Raw genomic sequence first — 27,187 nt, 5'->3', positions numbered from 1 at the left:
ATTCCCATTGACTACTTATGGGAAGCCAGCAGGGAAGGTCACAAATTGTAATCATGTAATAGAGTTACCCAACTCTCTTACATAAAACAGCAATCTTACAACAAAATATTTCTAATTTTAGGCAGGAATTGGCCTGACACTCTTTTTTCCCTATTGAGAAGCCAATTCTGAATATAGTTAAAGGAAAAACAATAATAATAAACATTTACATTTGGTTTCCCAAGAAAAAATTGTCTACAATTACTAATCAAGAGTAGTTAATCATTCCATCTCTTGCTAAGAAAATAAGCTGCTTTGAAGAAAGCCAAAAATGACAAGAATATTGACCAAGGAAAAGAACATTATCTCTTATTGGTAGGTTATCACTTTATATTTAGTGAACTTCTAAGCAGCATACGTTCATAGAGAAAGCATCTGAACAATTTCCATTTCAAATACCTCAAAAGTATATTGAATATGTTGCAAAATTTCTCAGTGGGGATTTTAGACATTTGCAATTTAAAATATTCGACAAGCAAATGATTATTAAAACAATCCAGAGCTTAATTAAAACATTTGTCATTACCAGAAGTAATTCTGAAGCCTGAAACAAATTGGCTTGAAACCAATTTGTTTAGAAGGGATCTTGAAAGAATTGGGCACAATTTCCAAACCTCCAAACATGTTTATATTTTAATGGAATGGAAATCCATTGAGAATTATCTTTAATCGAAAGAGTATATATTTTTCCAGAAGACATTCACATCAATAACTGATTTCTCTTCACTGTAATATATTTTTATTTTATATCATGACTAACTATTGGTTCAACAATGTCACATTTTTAGCACTAAAATTAACATTTCCTTCCTGTGCCTTAAAGTGTATAAACACAGTGCTAAATATTGTAATATTGAAAGAATACTTTTGATAATTGAAAAAATAAGACAATGAAACCATTTTCCCTTTTTATATTAGAAAAGATACTTTGCAAATATTTACTGAAATGAAATATTTTTCTAGCCTAACAAAAATGTACTGAAAATTAAAGCAGCTTAAATTTCAGAAGCAAATTTATTTTCAAAGCTTGTTTGTTTGTTTGTTTTTACAGTTTTTACATCATTAATCCTATAAGGACTTTATAAACTGATTTAGCAGAAGGTCCAGGACCACCAAGGAGTCCAGGGTTGAATTTGAACCACTGTCCACAATTTAATTCAGCAGCATTTCTGACCAGACTTTCAAATTTCTGTTCCTCTAATATACTTTTATTTAACACCAACCTCAAATACAAACTGAGCTACAAATTGAAATGTTCATGGTCCCCTTTGTATCACACTTAATTCCTACATAGTTACATCTTTGCAAAGCAAATTCAGATCTTCTTCCCAGTCTACAGTCCTGTCTTGTTTGTTTCCTATTCAAATACTAATTAGGTTTGACTAGCCTTGTGAGCAGGGGTGGGATTCAAATTTTTTAACAACTGGTTCTGTGGGCGTGGCTTAGTTGGTGGGCATCTCCTCGCCTGGCCTCTCATAACTGTGGGGATGCTGCAACAGTCATAAATGTGAAAAATGGTCATAAGTCACTTTTTTCAGTGCCATTGTAACTTGGAATGGTCACTCCACACAAGCAAAGTACCAGCAAAGGAGGGGGAAAAAATTCCAGAGAAGTTCCTGAGACAGGAAGTCTAGTCCTGCCAAGAATGTAATAAGGGTTAACAGAGAGGCAGTTTCTGTAAGCAACACCAGAATGTTTCCTTCCTGCCTTCCTTACAGGATTAGGCCAGTAATTTCTTCTAATAACCAGTTCTCTGGACTGCTTAGAATGTTAACAACTGGTTCTAGCAAATAGGTGCAAACTGGTAGAATCCCACCCCTGCTTGTCAGATTATCTAAGGTCAGCAACCAACTACCCAACCATATTTAAATTATATTAAATCATATTTAAAGCTGTGCAGGTAGTCCTCAACTTACAATTATTCATTTGAAGTTACAGTGGCACTGAAAAAAGTGACTTATGACCAGTTTTCACACTAATGAACATTGCAGCTTCTCTGTGGTCAAGTGATCAAAATTCAGAGGCTTGGCACCCAGATCATATTTATGACGGTTGCGGTGTTCTGAGCCACGTGATCCCCTTTTATGACCTTCTGACAAACAAAGTCAAATGGGAAACCAGATTCACCCCACAACTGTGTTGCTAACTTAATTGCAGTATTTCGCTTAATAACTGTGGCAAGAAAGGTCATAAAATGGGGCAAAGCTCACTTAACCCTTGCTTAGCAAACAGATGTTTTGGACTTGATTGTGGTCATAAGTCAAGGACTACTTGTATGCCAAGAAATATGATTTATCATTTATAATTAGATGTTGAGTACAGCAGAAATAGGGTTCTTGAAAAACAAGGGATCCTTAGTTCTGAGTAAACATCTTTAGAATTGTGATGAAAACCCTCCCAGTCCTATGCAAACTCATTTGAGAGAAAGCTGCACTTAAAACTGTACATTATCATATGTGAAATAAACTGTCCTTCTGTGCATGCTGCCTAGTCTCTCACAGCTAGAAAATAAGTCTATTCAACAGTAGGCCTTTTTTTAAACGAACATATACATAATCTGGCAGCAAAGATAGAAATCTTTAACTTATTCTTTCAAAAACTTGCTTCAACAGATCTTTTCTTAGTTATATTAGACTTATAAGTGGACCCTAGAAGACAAGATTGCATTTTTTTTTGTAGTACTTATGTTTCACATTCAAAAATGGATTGACAAATAATGTTGATAATATTTGAAATCTCAGGTGGTTATATATTGGTAGGTAAGGGACAGGATAACAGGAAGGTGAAACTATGGTTGAGTAAGGATCTTCAATAGCAAGTAGAGAATTACAAATTATCTTGACGGATCAATTATTGTTGATTTTTTTCAACCACAAGTGGATATGCTCCATTGAATTGTTATGAGAAAGAAGTAAAAAACAATCACTGCACATTTTGTAATTTAACTCAGCCAGTTTCTTTCTCCCACACCTTATTTAATCAATTATATCAAGATGCCTCTTTGTTCCTGTTTTCTTGGTTTATATTTCTGTTTAAAACTTTTGGTCGCCTGTCTCATGACTCTTAAATTTAGCGAGAAAAACTAGTTGTTGGGGTTAAGGAGATCTTTGCTTCTCTCTAAAACCAACTCTTGCTAGCATGTCCTGGACTTTGTTCTCCAGAATTAAACTTCTGGTTAGCTTATTTTAAATGCTGTTAATGTGCACTTTCACAAAAATAAAATAAGATTAGAATAAAAATATGGGGTTTCGGTGAAGTTATACATCTGGTGTTCTAATAAGCTATTCCACCACTATCTCCTACACAACAAATCATTGTCAATTTATCCCCTGAGGTTTCAACCTGGATATTTTTAAAAATCACACTCTATGTGTTAATTGGCTTATCCAATGCCAAGATGCTTGCTTGCCTTATCAGCAACAACTCTTTTTTTTGGCTTCCGACTGCATTTATAATCCTGCCCCACAATGGTGTGCAAATTCCTTGTGCATGAGCCTGTGTATGCCTGTCATATGTAGACATTTGTAAAACAGGATAAGGCTTTGTGCATCTGATAAATGTAGTCTGCAAGCTGCATGCTATAAAATGCATTAGCATTTAAGGTACCAAATACTTTTGTTGTTTTAGGTGTTTGATAATTTTTCTTCTTCACATCCACTCATCAGCTGAGGAAGCCACTGAGCTTCACAGAAAATCATGCACTATATTCTTAAAAACATATCCATATTTCTTTGGGGCTTCTGGGCTGCCACATTCAGTGCCTAGGAATTTGGGAAGAGGATTTCAAGATTAGACACGACAACATTCCTTTCTCAGAGAGTCAAGGACATGTCACTCTGCACCTAGAGGGGAGTCCCTGGCGATAGTCTCCAGTCGGAATGAAGTGATGATTGGACCATGTGACCAACTATTGGGTGCAGAGGGTTGGATTTTGGATTCTCTTTGGGCGAGGGAAAACCCAGAAATCTCTGATTCGGGTTTTCCTCAGGTGTGCCAATATGACATCTCTAATAAAATAGATCTTTCAGAAGATGATGGTCTCGGAGTCTTTTAATTTGGATGTTGTTACTTGGAACGCTGACATCCATTGTCTCAGGCCATTGGACAGGAAACAGAGGAGAGGAGGGCGATTTCAAAAGTCAGGGAAAAGGAGAAGCCCAAAAGCTAGAACACAGAAATGTATCTGACACGATGATACGAAAGGCTTTTTTGCACAGTAAAATCACAAGCACCTTTAGTCAAGGTTGGGGAGGTGCTGCTCAATGCACCACAGAATACTTAAAATGCACCATCAACTTGATTCTCTTGGTGCATCCTTATAGTTTATGGAAAATGTACTGTTAAAAAAAAAGATAATGTAAGTTTTCCACAGGCTGATGGGTATCAATCACTTTACCCAACAACAGGAAAAATAGCTCACTTGAGAATATAGTTCAGTTTGGAAGTCTCTCCTAAATGCTATTTGAAAGTCTCCCCTAAATGCAATTTGAGAGTCCTAGAACATACCTCCTACACAATTTTAGAGAATTGAAGAAGGTCAGTGGTGGGATTCAAATTTTTAACAACTGGTTCTGTGAGTGTGGCTTAGGTGGTGGGCGTGGCTTGAAGCCATGTGACTGGGTGGACATGGCTTAGTGGTCATGTTATTGTCTGGGTGTGGCCAACTCAATATCACTCACATTGAGGCACGCATCTCCTCGTCTGGTCTCTTATGACTGTGGGGATGCTGCAACAGTCATAAGTGTGCAAAATGGTCATAAGTCACTTTTTTCAGTGCCATTGTAACTTGGAATGGTCACTCCACACAAGCAAAATATCAGCAAAGGAGCGGGAAAAAACTCCAGAGGAGTTCCAGAGACTGGAAGTCTGGTCCTGCCAAGAATGTAATAAGGGTTAACGGACAGGCAGTTTCTGTAAGCAACACCAGAATGTTTCCTTCCTGCCTTCTGTACAGGATTAGGCCAGTAATTTCTTCTAACAACTGGTTCTCCGAACTGCTTAGAATGTTAACAACTGGTTCTACCAAATAGGTGCGAACTGGTGGAATCCCACCCCTGAAGAAGGTCCATTCTGCAGTTTTGTTTGTCATTTGTATTACAGCTGATAAATTTCTGAGCTTGGCCTATAATGCCTTTTGCATATACTCTGTTTGTCTGTTTGGGTTTGTGCATTTGTCTGTGTGTGTGTTGTGACATGTTAAGCCTGCCTTTTTGAAGTAGGCTGGGCTGTGAGATGAAGCCTTTTTCCCTTTTCAGGTGTAAGTCTTTATGTCACAGCATTAATTCTGTATCTCTTACAACCTGTTTGTCCTCAATGCAACCATACAGTTTCTGCAGAATACCATATCTCCTTCTACATTCCTTTCAAGATTTAGAGCTTTAGTTTTGCAGTATTTTAAAACTGTGGCAGAACCTTTAAAAAAAGTGAGGTTATCATAGAATACCTTATTCTATGACTAAAGGGACTTGCTCTTAACTATGATATAAATCATGGCATTTGGGGAATATTCATAATTTACTACAATTAAATACCAATTTACAAATCATGTTTAAAACATGCAAAATAATAGAAATATATAATTTGCCACATTTTGGCAAATCAATTAAAATATTTCATGCACAACATGTCAGAATAAATTCTTATACTACTATGCATTTAAAATAGTATGAAGCTGAAGATATACAGCTTTAAATGAGTATCCCTTAGCAAGTATGTGGTGCTAATGAGATTTTCTGAAATCTGAAGGACTGAATCAAGATATAAATCATGGTTTTGCTATAGAGCTGACTGTTTTTTAAGTTTACGACTCCATAAACCTTGTCAATATAAGTTTTAAAAAAGCTGCTATTACTATTAGACCATCATAAAAAATGTAGTAATCAGATTAAACTTATATTTATGACATAATTGCTTGTCTTATACACACAAAATAAATATATCACACAACTGCATGTGGACCATTCTGTATATATTAAAAAAAATAATGAGATTCCCAAATGCTTTTAATAGCTTTAAAAAAATCTACTATCTAGTAGACAACTCATTGACTATTGCAATAAGTCAATTGATTGCAACTGCTTTTATTGGCACACAGTAATCATTTTTGTAACAAAGATTTAAAGAATTGTGGGATTCAATTGAGTATTCAGTGCCCAATACTCTACATAACTGTGCACCTAATAGAACAGAGACATGCTGATATAATCTGAATCTTTAGAAGAAGTAGTACCTAAAAAAATGGATGCGATGACAAGATGGGACCTTATAAAAAGTATACTGCATACTCATTATGTAACATGAATAACATCAATAATTCTTGTTTTTAATTATACATTATTTTGTTAACAACCGAAGTACTTTTTGACATGATTACTATAATAAAGGTTCTGTTTAACATTTTGCAAAAAAACAAAACAAAAACCTGTTCACTCTAAATAGGTAGTTTTCCCTTCTCCTGCCATTCATTTACCATTTCTAATAAGTAAAGATGGGGTAGTTATGGAGAACCACACATTATCTAACATATAAGTAACATATCCAATGATGAAAAATACACAGTTGGACCCAACAGTCTACCAAATCCATTTTAGTCATGTATACACACCATATATAAAATCCAACAAACTTGGTGTGATTAAAGTCACCAAAGTTTGTTGGATTGCATGATTTCTCTAAATTATGGACACTAGCCTACATACAACAGTTGAACTCTGGTTCAAATAAATTTGAGCTTTGATTCCACTTGTGGCATCCTAACCAAACAAGCCATAACCGTTTTGTATTCCTTCTTTAGTTAGCAGGGGATGCTACAAGTGGAATATACACAATAAAAGGTGATTAATATAGTCTGTACCTTTTTCTGTCTTACTAAAACATATCATGTTACAGCCGTGATTGACTAAAGCATGATTGCCTGTGGAGGTCAATATTATGAACCCATCTAATAATGTTCATGGTGGAACACTGCAGCCTGGAAGGTACAGAAATAAAAGTTAAACAGCATATTGCCATTCTCTCCGCTCCCCCCACCCCCCCACTTTCTCTCACACGCACACACGTTTCCTTACCCAAACTAGGTAACGTCATCAGTGCAAGAAAACAACCAAGCTCAGAGTGCACCAAAGACACCTCATTTCAACCCTGATCTACAAATATTCTTTTTTACTGGAACAGGAGGAAGTTATTATACATTTGCCATAAGTAAAGTTTGAATTATGGGATATTTTGCAGAAAAAAAAGGAATTGAAAATTGGTTATGAAGTAAGATAACAGCAATACATGCAAATTAATAAATTAAATGTTTAACAAATGGTTCAGCATCAAGCAGTAATTATGCAATTCCCTTGGTTGTTTAATTTTTTTTATGGATAAATGCATAAGGAATGTTTGTGGTAATGTTGTAGAGATGTGTTGGTTAAGGATGTGAATATGCACATATTTTTGTAGACAGATAATGATATGCTGTTGGCTGAGAAACCAAATATTAGACAGAATATATGATTCAACATCCTAGCAGTTTGAAAGCATGTAAAAATGTAAGTAGAAAAATAGGGACCACTTTGGTGGGAAGGTCACAGCGTTCCATGCACCTTCTGCTTTTAGTCACACCATATCACTTACTTTTGTATTAATAACTACGGAGATGTCTTCGGACAGTGCTGGTGGCTCTTCAGCTTTGAAACAGAGATGAGCACCACCCCCTAGAGCCAGAAATGACTAGCACGTATGTGTGAGGGGAACCTTATGATTCAACATAGGCTAAGGATTGGAAAATTAAATTAATGTATCGAATGATGAAGCACTAGAACAAGTAGGTGAATTTATATACCTTAGTAAAACATTTTCCAAGGATGGGAAAATATATGGAGAAATCTTGAGCAAGTGATGATATGTGATGGAAAGTGATGGGTAAATGTCTGTTATAAGCAATTTTTTTTTTAAAGTGAAAACAATTTTGTATAAAAATATGGTTCTATCTCCTTTTAATATGTGAGAACTGGACAAGTCAGAAGAAACAAAAGTTGACTATAATGGGAATGGATTATTTAAGCAATCTTTATGGTATAAAACTGGAAGAGACTGACGCAAGAGTGAAGTAATTAATACAAAAGTAAGTGATATGTATGAAGCAAATATATTGAGGTGGTTCAATCACAAGGAAGAATTAGCACAAATGTATAAAAAGACAAATGAATGATGTCAAAACAGAAGATTGAGAAACTCATATTGTTAAGATGATCCAAAAAGAAATGACAAATTTAAAGATTAAAAAGGTGAGGCATGAAGTGGCTTGGAGAGATGGTAGAGCCAAAGATGGTTTGTAAAGATGGAGAAGTACAATGAAAAGTGTTAGCATAAATTAGATTTAGCTGTATTCCTTTTATGTTTCTTATATCTTATGCCTTAATTCCTTTGTCTTACTTTTTTTTAAAAATCCTTTCCTGCAGTGTACAGTATTCCTCATCCCAAAAGGGAACGAGGAAGCTAAAGGGAAAACTAAATGAAGGATGTAAACATGCAACACATTACATATTCACAGAATACAGAGTATCATGTAAAAAGTTTTTAAAATATTACATACACCCAAACTTATCCAGGTAGTCACTGTTAAGTGGGAAAAATACAATATTCTTGTAAGGAAAAAATGGCAAAAGCCACATCCATGATTTGCTTCAAAAATGTAGCCATCTCAGTAACCCAATTCCACACTATCAAACTCTTTAAACCAAACTCTTGTGTTGACACAAAGCCATAAGGAAGTTTGCTGATGAATTTCATTTTTCAACATGTCAAAATGAAAGGGTAAGGTTATTGGGTACACTGAATACAGTTTCAAATCAGGAATCTTCTCCCATGTTCTTCAATTATTTATAAATTCAGAGATAAGGGGGAGGGAGGGGAGAAAAGAGAAAGTCTAACTATATTTCTACCTATCTATATCTATCATCTATCTATTTCAATCTATATCTATTATCTACTTGTCTCTGTCTGTCTATCTACCTACCTATCTATCATCTCCTTGTATTATTAACTGTGTCTGAAAGCTTAAATTGACATGAAGAACATAATCTCTATGCATACACATTCCTTATCACCAAAGTCCCTTATATTTCTCCCGATATGTATTTGTGTATGAGTGTGTGTTAAATGTTAACTTTAAAAAGAATCCGAGACAAAGAGAATAGCAACTGAAGATCCTGTAAGCCTCCACCTCTCTAACATCCTTCACTTCCAAATATTTGAACTTACTAGTTTTTTTATGTAAAATGAATTCATATGCATGAATTGTTAAGTACCACAAATCAAAGGCACAAGACCGACATCAGCCCAAATGTATCTTCTTATCACAGATTCCAAGCAATCAAGGAGACCATCAAAATGCAGCAGGCTTTACAACATTACACTTAAAAGTGTAGCACAAACATAGTAACTTTTCCATCCCTCAGTGGTTCTGTATTAACAACATTGTTTAAAAGTTTGCTTGAAATCATTTACTGGCATCTAATATAAACGAGATGGTGTCAGAATTGCCCGGCCTGTTTACATTTTTAAAGCTGTACAACAAGAATGTGCGCTGGTCTTTCTGCAGCCTTAACAAAAACACCAAATACTTCTGACCCACATAAACCATTATTGCAAAGAAATGTTTTTCTTTTTAAAGGGATAAAGGAATGAGGGGAGTAGTAATGGTAACATACAGTACCATGAGCGACTTTGGCCTCCCAGTCAGTGGTGTACAGTTTAGAAATCAGTTCTGGCCTTCAGCAGACAGGGGGAAAAAAAGGAAAGCAAAAAGAAAACGAAAAAAAGAGAGAGAAAAAAAATCAGCAAGTCAGGAGGGTGCCGAGAAGCGGAGATCTGCCAGTTTATATACAAGAAGGCAATTCAACTCTCTTCTGGCGCATTCCTTCACTCTATCTCCCAGCCTCACTGCGTGTGTCTTGTCATATTTTCTTCAGCCGTTAATTGTCTGGAGTGAGAGATTTTAAACAGCCACAGCCAGGGGAAAAGTGAAACCCTTCTAAGTGACTATCGCAGCCACTCAGCTTCACACACCACTGGATAGCATTTTCCAAGGGAACTGTTCTTTTGATAGTTTCCAAGTCTCTTAAGTCACACTCCCCCCCCTCCCCCCTCCACTCCCCCCTCCCATCTCTGAACACACACACACACACTCCCCGTGAGACCTCAGTGCATTTGTGGCAATAAAACATTCATGCGACTTGGAATTTTAACACAATGCCATTTCCCTAGTTTAACCTGAAAGGAATGCACGAGTCACAGCGAACTGCATCACCCTGCTATTTAACCCTGCCAAGGGCAGCGGTTTTTTGGACAGGCTGGGCCAGTTCTGACGGGAAAGGACTACACAGACCCACATACGCAGCCCAGCGAGGCCACCTCAGCTTCCATAACTTGGCCAGCAACACAAGTCTTCTCTCACGGACAGCCCAACCTCTGTAACTGACAACACGCTTGTGTCATCTCTAGGACTTTTGCAAAGTTTCAACGCAGAGAGGGAAAGGCCAGCTACAGTGTGGTGGCTGCTCCGTTCTCAGCAGCAGTTCCCATCCCTTGCCAGAGGCTTGGCTTTATTACAAGTACTGTTGTGATTAAATATTATGGCTCTCATCCAGCAGAGAGAGTTAAACACATTTATGTCTTGCTGGTTTCAATGATATTTAAGCGTGCTTAATTATACAGGGGATTCCGCTCTATGCATTTAACCCTGAATATCTTTCCACTTCTTTTAATCTGAGCTTTGTTTTCTTGTTGTTGTTTTTTCAAATGAGACTCGATGAGAAAATAGGTTGCGATGGCTACCAAAAAATAGTGCTGATGAAGCTAGTTATCAAAGCTGACTCGCATTTATAGCCTGGCAAGGTTTTCTTTTTACTGTTATTATTTCTGTAATTAATATTTATTTTTAAAAGGGAACAGAAAGGTCTTCTTTATGAATGTTGGGAAGTACTGATGGGAAAATGAAGTTCTCTTAACCTCTTTGGGCAGTATGTCAGTATTATTCTATTACAGAAAGGAAACATAGTAGCATGAGGAAGTAAGCGATTTTGCACCTATTCACTTAATAGCTTAAGTGATACACACAGAGTTTTCCTTTTGTTTTGAAGTCCAAAAATATTTTCCCTTAGTAAAATTCATGTTTGGAGAAAATGGTACACTCACTGCTTTGATTCCATTCCCTACTAAAATTAAATTCTTCTGCATATTACTATACTGTTACTATACTATATATTTCTTATATACCGTTATTTTTTAAAATATGCACAACATGAAACAGTCACACCTCCATTTGTAATTAAACAAATGTAATATATTTTCTGTTCAAGAGAAAGTTCTAGAACACAAGAACCACCCTTAGAACATTTGGACTGGCTGTCCATGAGATTGGGGAAATACAGTTCGTTCGTGGACATAAACTAATATTCAATATCAGTAGCATGGATCAGTGGAAAGACAACTGGAATAAAAGCCAGGTTCAATTCAATCAGTTACTCTAGATTTGAAATTCATGTGGCCATTATAAGATGAATATGCATGTTCATTGCAATGGAGTATTATCTATTTCTATTAATGGGTAATGGATGTAAGAAGTTGAGCAAATCTAGTTAAACTTTTGCAGAGGCCTTCTGAAATAGATACAACAGTTCATGGACCCTTAAGGCCATTGATTGTCCACATCAATTTGCAGCCATAGGCAAAAAGAGGCATAGATGCTAGAAATTATACAGTGAAGATTTAATGCGTTATAAGAATGTTAGATTGGGAGGTCATGACATAGAAAATCTACCATAAAGTAGGCTGAGCAAATCCTATTTTGGATCCATATCACGTTCATATATATTCATCCATAAGTACATACTATCTCTTTCTATATTAATATGCAATTTAAAATGCATGAAAATGCATCTTAAAATATATTTGAGATATCTGTATATTTAGCAAAAGGCCATGCTGCAATGTTTGAAGACTGTTGAAATTAAAAGGATAGCTATATTCCAATTCATAGATTAATCTCTGAGGTGCTGATGACCTAATTAGGAGGTTTTGAGATACATCTGGTCTTTATATGACACAGAATACTTGAATAGATGAGCTTTTGGACTGACCCAGAATATTTTTATTACATTTTATTATATTTAGTTTATTATACTTTTATGACCCTATGGATGTTCCAGGAGCCCTATGGATGTTCCTGAAAGAGAGATGGCCACAAGACTGAGCAGGACTTATGTTTCAAAGACCTGAGAATAGTTCATCTACCATCCTTAAATTCCTCAGGATGGGAGGTGGCCACTGTATTCCTGCAACCCTAAAATTATGTAAAGACAGTATCACAACTTCTTTATGATGCCCAGTTGGGCACCTTTACAACTTGTTCAACCCAAATTTCTAGGGCCTTCAAATGCATCTTTAATACCTAGTGGCTTAGACCAGGGGTCCCCAACCACCGGGCTGCGGACCGGGCCCGGTCCATGGAACATTTCCCACCGGGCCGCCGGTTTGCTGGGCACCGCCATCTTGTTTAATGAGAAAGTGCTTCCAGGTGAGCTTTTCCAGTTGGAAAGCGGCGTTTGGGTCCTGAAAGAATCCTCGTGCCTTAGTTTCATCGAAGGTGGGGGGCTTCGAACGAAACTAAGGCGTGAGGATTCTTTCAGCACCCAAAGTAAGGCGAGCCGGGCGACCGTCCCGAAGCCATCCCGAAGTGAAGCCCATCGACAAAGGTACAAAGGAGGAGTTGAAGGTGGTGAGGAGAAGCGGGGAACGGCTGGCTGGCCAGTCGCTTGGCTCACCTTGCCTTGTCATGCGTGCTGATGCCGGTACCGGACCGCAGATCATTTTGTGATACTGGTACCGGGCCGTGGCACAAAAAAGGTTGGGGACCACTGGCTTAGACTATCATATGTTCCCCTTGGCCATACTCCATTAACTATGAATGACTTTCAATCCACATGGACTTTTCTTCAGGTCTTTCATTCAGCATGGGATGTAATAGGCCAAAGCAACTATTAAACAGACACAGAACGCCAACTGCATCTAGCCACATCTGCCATCTTTATTGCCATGACTCCAACAGATACCTCTGCCTCCCCTGTGGCATACTTAAGTAACCTCAAAATCCCCAACCAAGAGAGGATCTTTACGATGGCAGGACAACATGCCTCTTTTCAGCTATCCTTAAAGGTTGATACAGGAAGATTCCCCACCCTGAGATGCTGGACTCATAGAAACAATAGAACATGTGCCCCCAAAGTGCTGTTTCAAGAGGGAATGGTGGGGAATGGAAGGATTTATGTTCCTTGCACACAGCTGGTCATTTGCATTCTTTTTAGAGAGCCGTTGAGACCACTTGGAGGTTTGTCTGTGACCTCAGGGTCAGGACAACCCCCAAGAGGCTTCAACAACTCTCTAAAAGAATGTAAATGACCAGCTGTGTCAAAGGAATATAACTCCTTCCATTCCCCACCATCCAGTCAGAGCTGAAGAAGCTTCTTGGATGAGAAGTGAAATGTCTTCAGAGAAAAACAAGAACGTCCAGTTACCTCTTGAAAAAACACCTTAGAGACAATCATGACCTGAGAATTTCCATAGACAATAGACTAGCATGTGCTTCTCTAGTGCCTGTATTATAGAAACAATTGTACTATAAAGACATTCATCTTGCTATTATGGCATAAATATGCAGGATGAACAAGACAATTTTACATGTCCCTACTGCTCTCAAATACTAATCCTACTACAACATAGAATGCTGCTAGATTCTGCACAGCAGTGCTTAAAATCAGTCAGATGATGACCTGGGCCATAAACTAGTTTTAATGAGCATCTAGTTCCTCATTCTGAAATGCTCTGTATATTGCAGTGGTTTTATTCCACCATATACAAAACTTTAGACTCCCCGTCTAATGCTCCCACCACTATTTTTAGACTTTTTTTTTCCACATATACATTTGTTTTCTCTTTTATTATTTGTTTAGCCTTTTATGTATTTTAATGCTTTTTAAATGGCTGTACACCTCTCCTCTTTGTCTGAAACAGAGATTTGATTTGATAGGATAACAGAGTTGGAAGAGACTTTGGAGGGCTCCTAGTTGACTCCCCTACTCAGCAGTGGTGGGATTCAATATTTTTTTTACTACCGGTTCTGTGCGCGAGGCTTGGTGGACATGGCAGGGGAAGGATATTGTAAATCTCCAGTCAGAGATGGGATTTGCTGGTTCTCCAAACTACTCAAAATTTCTGCTACTGGTTCTCCATAACTGGTCAGAACCTGCTGAATACCTGGTACTCAGGCAGAGGTGGTGTTCAGCTCTATACTATTTCAGACAAGTGGTTGTCCAATCCAATCTCTCTTTAAAACTTCCAGTGTTGGGGAATTCACAACTTCTGGAGGCAAGTTGTTCCACTGATTAATTGTTCTACCTGTCAGGAAATTTCTCCTTAGGTATCTAGGTTGTTTCACTCCTTGATCAGTTTCTACCCATTGCTTCCTGTCCTGCCCTCAGGTCCTTTGGAGGAGAGCTTGAGTCCCTCTTCTTTGTGGCAGCTCCTGAGGTATTGGAAGACTGCTATCATATCACCCCTAGTCCTTCTTTTCACTAAACTTGACATACCCAATTCCAGAAACCATTACATCAAATATTCCTCATTTGTTTTATAGCAAATATGGAATGATTATATGATTTGTATCATATCAAATGGAGATGTGATACAAACATGGGAGTGCATAACTCAAAGGGCACAACGTATGAAGCTTGTCATAATTCTTTTGGTATGGCATAGATCTCCGCTTTATGCAAATCATGCAGCTTGTTCATTCTTCATATAAGAATACAAAACAACAGATAAAACATCATTTTTACTCCCACAGACATGAGTGGAGTATCTGTTTTGCCCTTTTGGAGACTTTTCTTCAGATGTCCTCAGGGTATAGTCTTCTCATTGACATGGCCTCAATTGTGGGATGCTCCCCAGAAACAGGACTCATGATGATGGTAGTTCGGTGCTTGGTAATATCTAATCCAAATCTAAATCTAGCTACAACTGAGTAATCCACATTATTTGCAACTATGTAAGTATCTCTATATCTATCTATCTATCTATCTATCTATCTATCTATCTATCTATCTATCTATCTATCTATCTATCTATATCTGTATGTATGTATATATATATATATATATATATATATATATATATATATATATATATATATATATTGTCTGTATAGTGTTGTTGTTGCTGTTAGTCTTAATTCTGACTGATACTTCCAGAATTTAGCCAATCAGTGGAAGGAAGCCTATCCTATGCTATGATTATCTCTAAAATTATTTTTAAATTCACTTTATTAAGTCTGGATTGGTCATCACAAGCCCTGTTGATGGCTTATAAATTTTCACAACTGTTCAGAAAAAGTCTATAATAATTTGCTTGAAATTAAGCTTTTTAAATAAATCCTAAAATCCATTTTCCTAGTTTTTTGCTATTGACGTATGAAGTATATTTAAGTAATATTATATAAATTTAAATTTATTTTTCTGTTCCTTACGCTCCATATAACAAAGAGGAAACTAATTTCAACACATTAGCCATTAATTCATACTAAAATTAATTGGACAAGTCTTCTGCCTGAGACTCAGTGGAGTTTACTTCTGAGAGACACATATTTTATTGCAGTGTGTTAATAAATTTGGCTAGATTAAGGCAACAGATTATGGTGTGGAAAACTTATTGGCCAAAAAAAAAAAAAAAACCCAGTGCAGCTTCAATAGATTCAAAAAGTAGCACTTTTTAATGATATAAACATGGGAGTGCACAAGTCAAAGGTCACAACGTATGAAGTGGTCATAACTCTTTTGGTATGGCATATCCCTCTGTGCTATGGGAGAGAAGAAAAATCTATAAGCAATATTGAAAAAGAGTTTCTTTCTCAAGAGTTCACTCCACTCCTCAACAATGAGCTGAAATCTGACGTAGCACATTCATGACCCCTGAATTTCTATAACATACTAATAACATAATTTACTAATTGTCGTATATTCAAATACATACACACAAACGTTTCTACGTAGACATCTCGGAATAACCAATGCAGCTGCATTCTTGAATACGTGTCAAAATTAAGTGCAATTATTTTCAGTAGAAGCCCTTGTGGAACTAGTGATTTGATTCGTATCTGGGGACTATTCTGTCCCCTCAACAAAAGCAATATGGATTCCTTCTTATTCAGAACTTGGAGTCAATTCAGGGCTAGCAGCCAAAAAGAGACAGCTGCAAAGCCTTGAAACGAGAGATAAAGTGAGGGAATCTATGTCTCTCAGTTAGGTTTTCTCTTTAGATGCTCCTAGCCTGAGACAGACAGACAGCCACCTCAGATCACCATCACCCAAATATGTAGCCAAATCAGAATAGTCCCGCAGAGGCTTCAGGCAACTATAAACCCACATGCTTGGATAAAATTGCTCTCTGCAAGAATTACATACAGCACATGAAGAAATCTCCAATTCCTCACCTGTCAATATACTGCTAAAACTCTCCGGTCTGTTTGACATTTTGTAAACTTCAATTGGGAAAAATGCACCATCATAGGGTAAAACTTACAGAATTTCAGGACCAATTACTTCCGGGGGAATGAAATTTGGGTTTCTTTGTTTGATGTGCTGCTTCAGCACTGCCACATTGCCACGGTTGGCTGTGATCACATGATCCTCATATTCAGTGGAAACTCAGAAGGAGCTGATACGATTGCCAAAGCTCCTTGCCATCTTCTCATTAGCATAGTTTTTGCTTGGGAGAAGCTTGCAGGGAGAAAGTCAATGGAGAAATGGTGTACCCCAAATCATGACTTTTCACCATCATCATAATTTTTTGCTTCGCTTGTACTGTGCTGGCCACTCTTGCATTCTCTAGGTCTGCCTCCTATCTGGTAGTAAACATTTACATGCTGGGAAGGAGGGGAAAGGGAGGGGGAGGGGGAAGAGAGGGAGGGAGGAAAGGGAGGGAAAGAGCCATTGACCTATCTCCTGAGGAGGTGGAGGAGAGGGAAGGGAAGGGATAAGAAAGGGGAGGGGAGGGAACAGGAGGGAAGGGAATGGAGAGAGGAAGGAAGAAGAGATAGGGAAGGAGCGAAGAAGGAAGCGAGGGAGGGAAGGAAGCTGTGGTTATACTGTTTCTCTGTTTAGATTAGGAAATATATCTAAAATGACGGTCCAAGGGGTTACATGTTATTTAGTACGCCTCATGTTCCCTAGATGTGCCAGAGGGTCCTTCCACTTTCATGAACAATTTTGGAAGCAGGAGAAAGCGGATTTATTCTACTATTTTTCATTACAAAGGTACGCAAAGTGCATTGACCCACTCAGCTAGCAGTATAGACACTTGCCTGAACTATTTTAGAAGGTTCCAGTGTAAACTCTACATCTCTACTTAGAAGGAATAGATATGTTTAATAGAACTTATTCCCAAGAATATTAGGGTATGTTAAGTTCTCCTGAGTTTCAAGACATTCGTTCATTATTAAGTGCAAAAAAACCTGAAGTTATAATCTATGTACTTATTCCCAAGAATAAGTTATGCAACTTATTCCCAAGAATAAGTGCATAACTTATTCCCAAGAATAAGTACACAGCTTATAACTTCAGGTTTTTTTTGCACTTAATAATGAATGAATGTCTTGAAACTCAGGAGAACTTAACATACCCTAATATTCTTAGAAAATAAGTGTCTTATACTTTATACCCTTCTCAGCCCATCCCTTCAATGTTCTTCTTTAGATTTATCACTCTTCCTTCATTGTATTCCAGATTAGTTGTTTCACCTAATAAATATCATCACTTTTTGAGCACATGTTTGAAATTGTTGTTTTTCAGACTTTCTATGGAGTTTCCCTGTGGAATTGCTGATAATACCGATATTAAAAAAATGAGAGGAATTTAGTCTTAGAGGGACAAATGCTATCTTTTCCTCCCTCTGAGAATTCAAGAGGATTTTGTGCAATAATGACTTTTTATATGTTACACGGTAACTGTAATTTCTGCTTCTTTCCTATACAACGTCAAAGATTTATCTTCACAGTCATTCAGATGGCCCTCCAAGGCAAGCCTCTACTATTAAATAAGCTTGAAAAAGATGAGGTACACTTGTACTAGCCCAATATAAATAAAAATAAATAAAATTACGTATGCATATATGGCATCTCATGTATCTGGGTTGTCTCACATGGTACGACATATTCATTGTCCTTGACACAAAATAATCTGTTAGCATAAAATTATGAGTTTGTTTTCCCATGTTTTAATTTTTTTTATTTCACCACCAGTTTAATTAGCTCATTAAACACCTTGGAGATACAAAATTGTTTAATCCCTTCACCTCAGCCAGACCACACTAATTTAACTCATTCTCCTATCAGCAATTATTTACCAAAGTTTCCCTAATGAATTACTACTAAGTTCCTTCTTATGAGCTTTAGCATGCAAATCTTAATTGTTCAGTGACTATCTCTGGTTGAATGTACCTCAGACCAAGGATCATGACCTCCTTGATTGCAACAACTACTGTTAAAGGATAGGTGATGTTAAAACTATTGCATAGCATATAGGATTTACAATATTCTTTATTTGCAAAAGGGGGGAAAAAGCATTTTCTTCTAAAATAAATGATGCAAACGGTGACATGTACAGAAATCTCATTTCTCAAGTAGGAAATCATTTCTAAGAAGTCTGAACTTGATGTTATTGGGAAAGGGTGTCTTCTTATATCTGACTTTTTTGTAACTTTTTCTCAATTCCATTAAATGTAGGAGATGACATGGCTACAATAATCAAGAGTCTATTGTGGAAAAACAAAAGACAATAGGAAGTAGTTACAAAGGAAAATCAGCTGTCTGCATAAAATAGAATAAGTTCTACCTGTGTAGAAGCTGAAAAAGTGTCTTTAGAATAGAGTTCAGAAAAAATGCATGAATGTCAAGAGTTGAATGAAGAATGAATGGATACCACTTCATTATAAGAAAAGATGGGGACATTTTATCTCCCTACATCTTTCTCAGTTTGCCATGGCCAGCACATAACAAGGTATGGGAAATAGCCTAGTAATGAAAAAGGAGACACAAGGAAGGAATGACACATCTAGCAAATCATTTTTGAACGAACCAGGAAGAATTATATGTTCTGTTCTGGTTTGCTGCCAGTAATTAATTCAGATTCTGTGCCAGATTTCACAAGCCACCATATTATGACAACTTGGCTATAAATAAAGAGGTTATTTATATACAATTATAACAAAAAACTAATGTATTAGTAAAAAAACCCCTTTTGCATTTGATATGTATACAACTTTCCTGCCAGCAACACAGAAATGATTTCTTATTCTGGGCTTCTTTTCTTCTTAGTTCAGGTTAGACTCTTATTTCCCTAGAGTTTTTCATCCAAATACAAACCCAAACAAAGTTTGCTTCGCTTCATAGCCCACATAAGGTTGGCCATCTGTTGAAATGCAGTGTAGAGTACAATCAACGGTGGGATTCAGCAGGTTCTGACCAGTTCTGGAGAACCGGTAGCGGAAATTTTGAGTAGTTCGGAGAACCGGCAAATCCCACCTCTGACTGGAGATAGTATCCTTCCCCTGCCACGCCCACCACACCACGCCTACAAAACTGGTAGTGAAAAAAGTTTGAATCCTACCACTGAGTACAATATAATCTCCCATGTTTGTAGTTCAGATGGCAATGGTTGGGTGATAATGTACAACTCCCGAGGAGAAGTTTTAAAATCTATGATTTTATATATATCACGTTACCTCTGACTTAGGAACTTACCCTGAATTTCTGGCTTAGAGCCTAAATCTACTAACAGAAACACCCACATGGATCAAATATGGATAGAGGAGCTACAATTTCATATGCCCTTTTGTTTGGGCATTGCACAATATATAATGTACATGCTAATCAATTACATCTTTTGCCCAACCAGTCAATATAAAAAAATAAAAGAACCATCAACCAAAACAAAGCAATGATAAGAGGAATATCATTTGAAGACAGAGAAAAGATACAACCACAATATTTCTGTTAGAAAACCTCTCTTGTAGGATTCCAAAAACGTTGCAAGTTAGCATTCTAAGAATACATAAATCAGAGTATCATCACTGTATTATCAATTGTAAATGAAATGAAATCCACTGCCAATTTTATCAGCATAACCTTTTTTTTACTGGAATAATCATATTACTAAAGTCGTTTACATAATACTTCGCATCATTTCATGATCCATGAAATGCCAAAGCATTACAATATGTAGAAACAGATGAAGCAGAAGTAATAAAAAGAGTACATTTACAGTTGTTTTTATAAAAAAAAAAAAACCATGCCAAAACAGAATTAAAGTTAGATCCCAACAATGTCTAAATGACTAAATAACAATGTGCACTTCAAAGGGCACAAGTGCAAAGCATTATTGGTGTCTGTGGCTTTCTGATTAGCCCCATATAAGAGCTAGCTATCCTGCATGGAAATAAAGCTTTCAAATGTTGCGTTAATCTCATACTGATAGAGCCCCAAGATAGAAGAATATTCTTAGGAGAGAGAAGAGAGAGGAAAGGAGAGGGGAGGAGAGGAGAAGAGAGAAGGAATATAACTGCATAGGTATCCTGAAACACCCTCATTTGTCTGTATCTAACCAGGCATTACTAAGGTTAATGTACGGAGAGGATTCATGCTACAGGAACGAAGCCCCTTTGCCTACATTTGCATTTAACTTCAGGGGCAAAAGAGAAAAGACAATCTCAGGGTGAAAGCTGGGGTAAGCAGTCTGCAGCCCTGTGTGTGGCCAAGGCAGCAGGAAGCAATGCAGGCAGAGTGGGGGAGAGAGAGAGAGAGAGCCCAGCATAACAGTAGAATAGGCAGCTGGCCTAAGATGCTAATTCAGCGCTTTAACAAATCAATGGCACTTGAAAAGTACAATACGAACCCTCACAGGGTGGATGTCAGGGGACTCCGAAAATGCATTCTCAAGTATGTCACATTAAGAGGGAATAATGTGTTAATTTATAACTCTTCGCCCTACACACTTGGATTATCCATCTGTGTCAGCTGTTTGACTTCTTAAATTCATCAAAAACACGTGCAAAGGGAGACATCTTCTGCTTGAGCACTGGGAAACGGAGCCCAAACGGGGAGGGGACGACTCTCTTGAAGGGGAAGGGAGTGAGGGGATTCAAAAGGGAAAGAACAGCCAAAGGAAGGGCTGTTCCCTATCAGGGACTGATTGCACTGAGCACCATCAGTCAAAAGTGGCATCCTATAGAGAAGAGAATCTTGAATCAGCAACCAAAGGTACCATCGCCAATATTGGCTTGAAGAAAAACTCCAGGAGCCTCATATAGGTTAAGGCCATTATTAAGCAGTGGACCACAATGAGAATCACCGCTTAGTGAATTAAGGTTGTTGTCCTTCTTATGGCCAGTAATGGAGCGTCAGAAACAGCACAGAAGAAAGAAAGCTATCGGTTGCTTAAAGAATTACAACATTGTGATGCTCTGATACAGAAAAATTCTTCCGTGCCTTCTAAAGGATGCCTAGATCTGCCTAATAGGATAAAATTCTATGTAACGTCGTTGCAGTTAGTCCTTAGCCTGATTTCAAAAGTGTCACCTTTGCAATTGGATATTAGTCTTACCTAGGTAAGGATTTATTCCTCATGCAACATGGTTATTTTTTTTTTTCTCATTTCACTAAACAAAAGAAAAGAAACATGTTAAGGGGAAAAAAAATCTTGGCTAATTTCATGTCTAATTTGTACTCCTTCCTATGAAGCTCAACTGCTTAATACTTACAGGTTACACTCTCATACCCATTTCTGATTCATTCTATTGTTATGCCTTGATATGTATAAAATCAAATCATTGTTAACCAAATGTCAATATATCATATGACAGAAAAATTACTGGGGAAAATATAAAAGGTAAGGATTACATTTTAAATCCTCCCAAATGAGAAAAATCCATTCTGAAGTCTTGATTTCAAGTACAGAATAGATTTATAAAATTGAGTATATTCTTAATTTATAAAATCGAGTATATATTTCAAAGGAAAATTAAGAGAAATTGTGGATGATGTTACATTGCAAAAGACAGACCTCAGGCACTGTGGTTTTGAAATGAAAAACAGCTTCCTCAATGATTTCAGATTGCTAACTCCACTTCACTATGTTTATGAGGAGGTGGAAACTGTACAATAAACGCCCAGGTCATTGTGGACATATTATTGTGTGCGCATCAATTATGCACTCAAAACAGAAACAGACACGCTCTTATTTTCACAACATTCATATGTAAATAATATGCTGATGAATGGAAATTAGATGCTACAGATGAGATCTAAAGTAGACATCTTTCCACCTACTAAAAAGAAGAGAACCAGCAACTGGTTCAGAAAAGAGAAGGGAACAGATATCAAACCATCCTGGTTCTACAGAAAATGCTTGGGATTGGGGGTAGGAGGTGGCCAACCTCATGGGACCAATATCATGTGAGAACAAAAGTGAGAGTTGAAACAGATTCTTGGAGAAGGAGGGGAATGGGAAGAAAGAAGAATCTTGGTGCACGTATGCAAAATCAGAGCAAAATTAAGTAACCTCCTAAACATATGTTTCAACTTTTATGGAATGGGGAATAAGATGAAAGATTTCCCTTTCTTGTGCTGATTTTTGATCATGAGCAATAGATTTGACTTGTTTTAGATTCCTGCAACAGCACACAATGCACTGTACTTCATAGAGGTCTGTAATATACTTGGGATATTGAATTGTTTGTTTTTAAATCTAACCCAAACTACCAGTCTGGTCCCTCTTGCACAAATCATGATTTCGGTCTAATTTCCTAGAGATTCCCCTAATATAAGCGAACTTATATCATTATCATTATAGCACGGTTATTCCCTCTTTCTCTACACCTCACCCATGGCTTGTCTCACCTAAGGGGTTAAAAGACTAGAGTGCATTTGTGACTTGTCAGTGACATATAATACCTGGGTCCTTCATGCAATCAACTTTTACTTGACATGTATTTGCTCATCACAGGACCCGTATTACTACTGGGAAAATGAAGAAAAACCTAAATTAACACTTGACATTCAATATGGTCAAGTCCTTAATTGGCTGGGCTTCCTGAGAAAGCAATTTTCTATTCCCCAAACTGTTCGTGTGTCATGTGTGGAGTGCAGCTCTTGGCCATCACTGCTGTCCCTTGCTCACTCTAATGAGAGCAGATGAATTAGTGCTACGTGACACGATTTTAGCAGGGCGCTTTCTATCTCGCCCTCCCCTCACTGCTATGTTGCTGCACAAGGACAGCTGTGTAGCAAAAGGAGAGGAAAAGGCATCTATATCTATATCTATATCTATATCTAAACAGCCACATATGTTTGTTGAACATAAATATAGCTTAAATGGTTTTGCTTTATCTTAAAGAGTCCTTTCTTGTAATAGGTGCTTATTATTATGGTATTTCTGAGTGGTGGATGGAGATACCTTAAGGATCAATTTAATTCACTTATGTTAGCTGCTGGGAGGCTACATTAACTTTCATTCCTTTCCCGTGTTCGTGTATTACATTGCACATAATCCTAATTAAAGAGCAATGTCTCTCGGTTGTCTGTGGATCTGGCAAATATTTAATAATCCTTAACATTTATGTAGTGGTTTAAAATGGTAACACGTATTAATGCTACACAGTCTGAAATAAACATGCAACTGGAATTCAGAAAGAGATTATAGCCAGAGAGAACACATACAGATGGACAGATTTATTGTAGGTAGATTTACAATATCTCACTAATCTGGATCAGCTTCACATTCTCCCACTAACAATAATGTTTAAGTCAAGGCATACACTACATAGCCAAAGGCCCTGGAATTATTGTCCATTTCTGGTTATTAAAATTATTTATACATGAACTGTTTCAAAATAAGTTGTAGTGTGGTATACAAACAGGTGAAATATCTGTCTGCATGCAAAAATTATGCATAAACATACACATAAGTAATAACATTATCTAATAAGCTTACCTTATACAAGTCACTCTCCTTACTTTTATCATTAATAAATTCCTAATTTGGTCAAACCTTTGGTTTAGGCTTCAGCACTTGACCCCAAAGTAAAGTATGTCTAAAGTATTTTGTGCATTTGTGTAAAATAATTAAATACTATGGCATTTTAAAAAGGGAGGGAGACAATATAGTGCATATCACATAACCTTTAAAAGATTACCTTATTGTTTGTCCTGATTGCTTGAAAGGAGGAAATTAAATATTTTCCACAAACATTGGAGGCAACAAATTTGTCATATTTCATTAAAACAATGTTAAGCCCCGTAAGATTCATGTCACTTTTTACCTAGATTTGAATTTTTTTTTAAAAAAAAATACAACTTTTTCAATAAGGTTTCTAACAATGTGATCCCACCATAAAATAAGATTTCTAAGAATATGATCCCACCATAAAAGATGCTTTGGAAATGTTGCCTGTATCTAAAATACTACAGAACAGTTGGATCTTAAGTCATTCATTTCTACAGATCTAAGGCTGACCTTGTATAGTCTCATTAAATGTTACATTAATAAGTTACATGGTTAAAAATGTAGAATATATGGAAAACAGATGAGTTATTCACATACCCTTTCTGCATTCTGAAAAATGTAAAGTTATAAAGGATGGAATTTACAGCGATGCATTATAATATTCCATGTAATTTTAAAGATATCCTTCTAACAGCAAAGGAGTGGGGGTGTTTTTACCCAGCAGTAATAAAAATGCATATGTCTATTTGTGAAGATATCTCGTACTGCCAACAGTTTCAAAAAAGGTGAGAACTTTAAAAAAAAGACTGTAAAATGCAAGGTACTGAAATATTTAAGTCCAATTCACTCCTGTTTTTGATCATCTCTATAATAAAGGATAACTAAATAGAACATTTCTTCACCATAAGCAACAGATTTAACAAGGGGACTGTGGACATGGTAATTGGTATATTCTTTTAAATATCCTTCCTCAACCCAAACACTCCACTTCTGCACAATTCCTAGAAATTTCAGCTGGCATGACCACTGTGTTAGAACCAAATACAACCAGACAGAACAAGCCTGGAAATTGCTGACAAAGTCAAACTATATATTATGAAAGTAATTACAAAAGTAATTTGCATGGTCTTGCTTATGCAACAAGTCTTATCGCATCACTGGGAGGAAGAGCAATGCTGTGTACTAACAGCTTTACAGTGACACTCGATGCCAACCTTCCATCACTGTTAAAATATGGTATTAAGGGCTTGGTAACTAACACAAAGGGTCATTTTTAGCTCCATGGTGATCTCTCAATCACTATAAACACAGTCTTGCATGAATTGTTTCTGATCTCTACACCAGAACCACACAGTAACAATTAGTATAAACAGCAGGATCCGTCTTTGACTGCTAAAGTAAAATACGATACAAACTCTGATTCTAAGAATTTCCATCATCACAGTGGAGAACCTTGAAAAAGTAGCAGAGAAAAACATCCGTACTGAATTGTACTGATAGAGGATAAAATCTGGGTTTATACCAGTATGCCAATAACCATCTCTGAGAAGTTGTTCAGTGTTGCACCTGCTACTTGAACGTCCTCAAAGCAAAAAACTCTTGTATTTGTCCTTCAGTGCAGGGGCTAACTAGGGGTGGGAGCTTGGGATGACATCAATAATGGGAGAGAAGCGCTACTGCCTTTACAACTGCCTACAGTAAAACAGACCATTAAGAGGAGTTTTTTGATTAAAGGCAAGCAAGTAACAGCGAAGTGACATGTTTTAACTTGACATTTTGTTAAGAATGAGCACGCTTTAGGAGTTCATAAAAAAGTTAAAGAGGGTTCTGTGGTCCATTAAGGATGAGCTGAGTACCACCAATGTTCCATCTAGGTAAAATGTGTCACTTTGGAAGTTTCCAACTCAAAAGCCCTAAAGCCTGTTTACAGTCCAAGGCAAGATGTGTGTGTGTGTGTGTGTGTGTGTGTGTGTGTGTTTTAATATCATTTTTATCCAGCAGCACATTAAGTTCTCTCAGCTGTTTTTAGAGTCTCAGTGAAATGCTTATTCTATTTTTTCTTTGGAAAGCCTTGTGAACATCTATGCCACCCACCCTGAGCTTCCACAGATTACATTTCAGCCTTTTCGGAGAAGATAAACACAGCAGGCAAGGCAATGATAATGAAAGGGGGATGGAATCTGCCTGGCATATGAAATAAGGGGCAGAAACACACACATATGGGGTAGGTTTATCTAGCTAGGAAGAATATGAACACAATTCTTCAGGAATTAATAGCATTTGAAACAGGACTTCCCCACTGCTTCCTCCCAACCCAGGCCTAAATTCAGGATATTTTATCTAACTCCCAGGTGAAAGATTTCAAAAAGTGGTAAACTGCAGCTGTGTTGACATTTTACTTAAGGAGGGGACAGGCAGGGAGGACATACCAAGCAGCATTGTTCTGACACACTTTGTAGATGCTTCGTTACAAGAGGCACCAGTCGGTTGATATGAAATACTTGATTGGGCTGCAAAATGATTTTTGCTAATCTCTGGTTCCTGGTAGAGTTTAGCTTCTCCCAAGATTTTGGAAACAAACCATCTTAAGCTATCAACTGCATCTCAATGAGAACTGGGTACTATCCAATTAGCTCCACTCAGCCTTACTTAACAATAGCAAATACTTTGTCCCACCCATTACATACTGTGCACGTACCATTTTAATAAAGGGCCTACTTTCTGGAAGAAAATGATAAAAGAAAGAAAATCAATAACAGAATAGACTTCACTTTGAAACACAAACTAATTAATTACTTCTTTGGCTGAGAAATATTAGTATTTGATTTGTCTGGGGAATTGAGTTATGAGCAGTTCTTTTCTATAGAAAGCTCTTTTAATATAATATGCAATAAATATTAACAACTTAATTCTGCACTAACTTAGACTGATACTGAAAACCGACTCCAGGTTAGCAGCTGCTACTCAGTGTAGATTTCTAGTTGCAGTAAGTTGTATAGGAGTGATTGAATAGTGCAGTGGTACAAATAATTCTTAGATATTCGCACATTCTT

The 27,187-nt window shown here is 37.1% G+C and overlaps 1 protein-coding gene across 3 annotated transcripts in view; it reads right to left on the bottom strand.

Moving 5' to 3' along the window:
• The window catches only part of BNC2 (basonuclin zinc finger protein 2), a 431,708-nt gene that overhangs the window by 254,769 nt on the left and 149,752 nt on the right, over positions 1 to 27,187 (bottom strand). The gene's annotated exons all lie outside the window — the stretch shown is intronic.

Source organism: Pseudonaja textilis, chromosome 2 (assembly GCF_049901715.1).
Source record: "Pseudonaja textilis isolate UNSWEBS1 chromosome 2, rPseTex1.2, whole genome shotgun sequence".
Lineage (NCBI taxonomy): Eukaryota > Metazoa > Chordata > Lepidosauria > Squamata > Elapidae > Pseudonaja > Pseudonaja textilis.
This window is presented reverse-complemented; position numbering and strand designations above follow the sequence as displayed.